Consider the following 5,429-nt stretch of genomic DNA (forward strand, 5'->3'; position numbering starts at 1 on the left):
GCAGGCGGGGAACCTTGGCTTCCTCCTTCACTGGAGCAAGCAAGCCTCCTATTTGCTTCAGCTGCCTGGCTGCCGGTCGCCATCTTGGTTGGCAGTTAATTTGCATATCGCCCTGATTAGCCAATGGGAAGCGTGTCAGAGGTACGGTTAATTACCATGTTTGTCTATTATTAGATAGGATGCCAAAGTACCCTAAATATCAGTCATTAGGGTACCACCTTTGTAATTTTTGCCATAGTCACGAGTCACCTGAATGTTTAACTCAACATTGTCCCTTTAAATGGACTATTTTTCCTTAAATAAATGTATCTGTAAAGGAACATAGTAATAAAGGTAAATAATTTATTTGTGAATTAAAAACAGCATCATTTGCCTGAAATAGACCTTAACTGTTAAAATAGAGACAATGGAAACTAAGTGATGTTATTAAGTTCCAACCAGAGCTGGGTTGCCTTCTGATGGATCTGAACCTGTAAATTTCGGGTTGAAAAAAAGGAGATTAAGCAAGTGTTAGTGCTTAAAAGATATGCTAGCACCAAGCTGAGACTCTTCCCCTTCAGAGATTGGAAAGGGCAGCACTACCTCACTGTGACTTCGTGCCTTGTTGGCGTCCTACTTAAAATCACCTCTCTCCCATGAGTCTCGGGAACTCTAACCAAACCAGATGACTGGCCATCCCCCAGCTGCATCCACATCTCTGTGCACATGGTTTTGTCCCCTGGAAGCCCTTTTCTTCCCATTCTGCTGTTACAATTCTTCACTTCTTCCAAAGCTAACACCGCCAGGAGGCTGCCTTCAACCCAGCTGTGCTGAATCTCTTTCCTTAGCACTCTCCTGGCATTTTATCTGTACTTCTACAGTGGAACATGCCACAACCCGCTGACACTTGATTTGTACCGATTTCTATATCCCCTCCTCACCCTCTGACTTGCTTATAGATGCTTGAGGGCAAGCACAGTATCTGGCTCATCTGTATATCTCCCCATAGCACCTAATACAGTGGCTTGTATACACTCATTCTATATAATAAAAGCCTAATATGCTAAGTGTCCGGTCGTCCAGTCGTCTGTTTAACCAATCAAAGCGTAATATGCTAATGATATGCTAAGGCCGCTCAACCACTCGCTATGACGTGCACTGACCACCAGGGGCGGAACGTGCCACAACCCGCTGATTTCTATATCCCCTCCTCACCCTCTGGCTTGCTTATAGATGCTTGAGGGCAAGCACAGCATCTGGCTCATCTGTATATCTCCCCATAGCACCTAATACAGTGGCTTGTATACACTCATTCTCTATAATAAAAGCCTAATATGCTAAGTGTCCGGTCGTCCAGTCATCTGTTTAACCAATCAAAGCGTAATATGCTAATGATATGCTAAGGCCGCTCAACCACTCGCTATGACGTGCACTGACCACCAGGGGGCAGACGCTCCAACTGGTAAGTTAGCTTGCTGCTGGGTTCTGGCCGATCGGGACTGAGCGAGACAGGCCGGACATGCCGTGTAGCCCTCCCGTGGTCCCTCCCCGGCTGGCCAACCTCCTACATCCCTTCCCGGCCCCAGTCATGCACTGGTGGGGTCCCTCAGCCTGGCCTGCACCCTCTCGCAATCCGGGACCCCTCAGGGGGGCACATTGACTGTCAGGTAGTTCCATTTATATAAAAGCCTAAGCGACCGTTACGGCAGAATGACTGGAATGACCAGTCACTATGATGCGCACTGACCACCGGGGGCCAGATGCTCAATGCAGGAGCTGCCCCCTCATGATCAGTGCACTTCCACAGGGGGAGTGCTGCTCAGCCAGAAGCCAGGCTCACGGCTGGCAAGCCACAGCAATGGTGGTGGGAGCCTCTCTTGCCTCCGCAGCAGCGCTAAGGAGCAGTGAGCTGAGCAGTAAGGAGCGAGCAGGCGGGTGTTAAGGAGCGAGGGGTCCCAGACTGCAAGAGGGCACAGACCAGTCTGAGGGACATCCCCTCCAGTGCACAAATTTTATGCACCAGGCCTCTAATTGCTCAATAAATAATGTCGGTGACTATCAATCCCAGTCTTAAATGTCCTAACATTTTCTCTGCCTTCACATTGAATGACGACTCTCCTGTATCCTACATTAAGAGCAAGATCTCTGGAGCTTGACAGCCTGGCTTTAAATCCCCAACTCCATCTACTCTCAGGTATGTGATCTTGGACAACTCTAAGTTATTTTATTTTTGTTGTACCTCAGTTTTATCAACTGTAAAATGGGGAGAGTAATGCTACCAACATCATCTATTGTTGTGAGGATGAGTTACTACACCCCACCCCCCCAAGAGCAAATTATTCCTTCTTAGTGAAGACTCCCATGATCTCCCTATTTAAAATCACACCTTTGCCTGTGTGTCAGATATTGTCTACCTCCAGGACCCCTCTCCATCCTTTTCCTGCCTTTCTGCCAAGGGGCCAACCTGCATGGTCTGCATCATCAAATTCCTTTGCCCTGTGATTTTCAGTTCAGTTGCCCAACAGGGTTCGCTGGCAGAAGATGAGTGGTTGGGAGAAGGCTGAAGTACTTATTCCCTCAGCTCCCTTCTGTGGGGTTGTCTCAGGCTGGTGCAGGGCTGGCTGGGTCCCTTGACAGAGGGTCACTCCTCCTCTTAGGGATGCTCTCTCTATGAGACCTTCTTCCAGGTTCCCTTTGGGCCCAAGGGCAGGAGCATCATCCCATTTACCAGATATGGGTTCCCTATAGCCTGTTCACACTTTTGCACAATTTCATGGGTCATTACTAATGATCTTATTGTATGGCCCCCTCAGCTCCCTTCTGGGGGTGGTGCAGGGATGGCTGGGTCCCTTGACAGAGGGTCACTCCTCCTCTTAGGGATGCTCTCTCTATGAGACGTTCTTCCAGGTTCCCTTTGGGCCCAAGGGCAGGAGCATCATCCCATTTACCAGATATGGGTTCCCTATAGCCTGTTCACACTTTTGCACAATTTCATGGGTCATTACTAATGATCTTATTGTATGGCCAGGTCAGTGGACCATCAGAACTAGACCATGAGGAGAATATCCATATGGTAACCTTATGTTGTGGAAACATACAGAAATTCAGCCACATACTTGATCTATATGTAACATATGAACAAACTCACAATAAGGCCCTGCTTCTTAAAGAGAATATCTGGAATGAAAAGCTGATCAAGACTATGTGGTCATCATATCTATGCCTGGACCAACCACTATAGCAAAACCATCAAGGAGGTCTGACATGGCTCAGTGATGATCCATTTGACTTACAAAGCCACTAGTGCTCACAGAGTATGTATTACTTGACAATAATGTTGGCCTTGGCTCAAGGTGATTCAAGGTGTGACACAATGACCTGTGGATCTGACCAGTTCAAATAGGCAAATTGGTTGCCATGGATTCTGACCACCAAGGACCTGGTTTAGGATATGGGTGGCTAGTCTCTTCCACCAAACAGGTACCACCTAGACTTTTAAGGCTCTGATGAGCAATGGCTTGTATAATTCCAGCACACCATTCTCATGTGCTGGAATTTCCTGATATGATACAATATGACGATGGAACTACCTTCACAGCACTGCCTCTCAGCTGTGGGTGAACATGGAATTTGATTCAAGGTATCTGACCCACAGGTCATTGTGTCACACCTTGATGGTGTTGAGGCCCACTGGCAGAATATTGAGAAGTGCCCTTTGCATGCCCAGAACTGTTTTGTACTCTAGATACAAGATCTTCCTTGCTTTCTCCTTGGACACAATGCCACCTGCATATATGAGCCTTCATGATAACCCAAAACCTGTAGGCAAGGCAAAGGCACCCAGCCTCTGGTGCCACTGACAAGACATTCTTGTATATTAAGTACCTGGATCTCACCACTTAATGAATGTTTTCCTTCCATAGATAGGTAGAACCATGATCCATACCTGCTCAGCTTTCCTGAAGGAAATTGCTATGGGGACAGCCAGGGTTCTCACTGCCATGAGGGTTATTGTGACTCAACTTAGGTTATTCTGGATAACCACACAGCTTTGGACTATTTGCTGGCCAGGCAGGGAAACAGCCACATTGGCCAATATCCCATGGTGCTTCTGGGTTAACAGCATCAGCCAAGTCAAGAAGCCCAGGCAGCTACTGCAGGAGCAAGTCTAATGTCTTCAGGCTTCTCCTCTCTCTGAACTTGGGGCTCTTTCCCAGGCTTGGCAGGGACTCCATGGCCTGATGGCCCTGGCCTCCACCATGGGCTTCCCTCTTCACTGTCTCTCCAGCAATGCCCACAATCAGTGGAAGTCCCAGTATAAGCCCAGGTGATTCATTCCTTTTTTTTTTTTTATTCTATCCCTATTGATTTCTACCTCTACTGGGCAGGGTGTGTTTGATGAGCCCCTAGGTCAGGGAATGAATCTTAGAAGATCCTGAGGGCTCACTCCATGTTCTAGCAATGAGACAGCAGGTAAGCACCAGAGGGGGCTCCCTCCCCCCAAAGCAGAAATGATTCCACATGGTCTCCACTTCCCAGGGTCTCCAGGTGCCCTAAGCACTGCAAGCAATTCCCCTGGTGCCTGAGCTCAGACCAGTTTTTCTTGACTTGCAAGACCGACTTCCCACTTGCTATAAAGAAGTAGACTAATGAGAGTGTGTGTGATAGGAGTTCCTCCCAGGATGTTTCCAGCCACGCCCTGACCCCACACCTCTCTCCATACGATGATGGGAGGTTGGACAGAGAACCCAACATCTCACTCACTGCCTCCCTCTGCTTCTAAGTTTCCCCAGGGAAGCCCTTGCTGGTGTTTTCTGATTTCTCTTTGAGCCTTTGTGGCCGTTGCCCTCACTCAGTACTCACACCTCTGGACCTCGGGGCTCAGTCCTCGGATCCCTTCTTTGCTCCATCTCACACCCATGGTGATGGCTTTAAATGTCGTCTACTGTTACATGCCAATGATTCTTTAAGGTGTATCTTGATACATATCTCTAAGCTAGGCACAGTCTCATCCTAAGGCCTCTGCATTGGATGTTCCCCCCACCATGGATGCTCTTCCTCTGCTGTCTGAATATCTCACTCCCTTTCTTCCTTGAGCTGATCTGTTAAATATTTCTTTCTCAATGAGGCCACCCTGACTGCCCAGTTTAATATTTATAACCTGCCCCTCTTATCTGGCTCTACTTATTTTTCCATAGCAGGTGTCACTTTCTAACATACCACTTAGCTTATTTATTGTTAGAAATATAGCGAGCCCCCAATATTAGGGGTCCTGGTAGAAAACAAAGCATTCTTGGGAGCCAGCCAGCAAGGCAAATATCTTTACTCCTGCAGGGGGGTGTGCAGGCACAGGGTCTGGGAGTATGATGCACACACTGAGCGGGTGGTCTGTTCAGGCTTTTATGCCTGATGCATGTGATCTGTCCCTCACTCTTGATTGGTCACAGAGC

The sequence above is a fragment of the Myotis brandtii genome, unplaced genomic scaffold (genome assembly GCF_000412655.1).
Source record: "Myotis brandtii unplaced genomic scaffold, ASM41265v1 scaffold456, whole genome shotgun sequence".
NCBI classification, from domain to species: domain Eukaryota; kingdom Metazoa; phylum Chordata; class Mammalia; order Chiroptera; family Vespertilionidae; genus Myotis; species Myotis brandtii.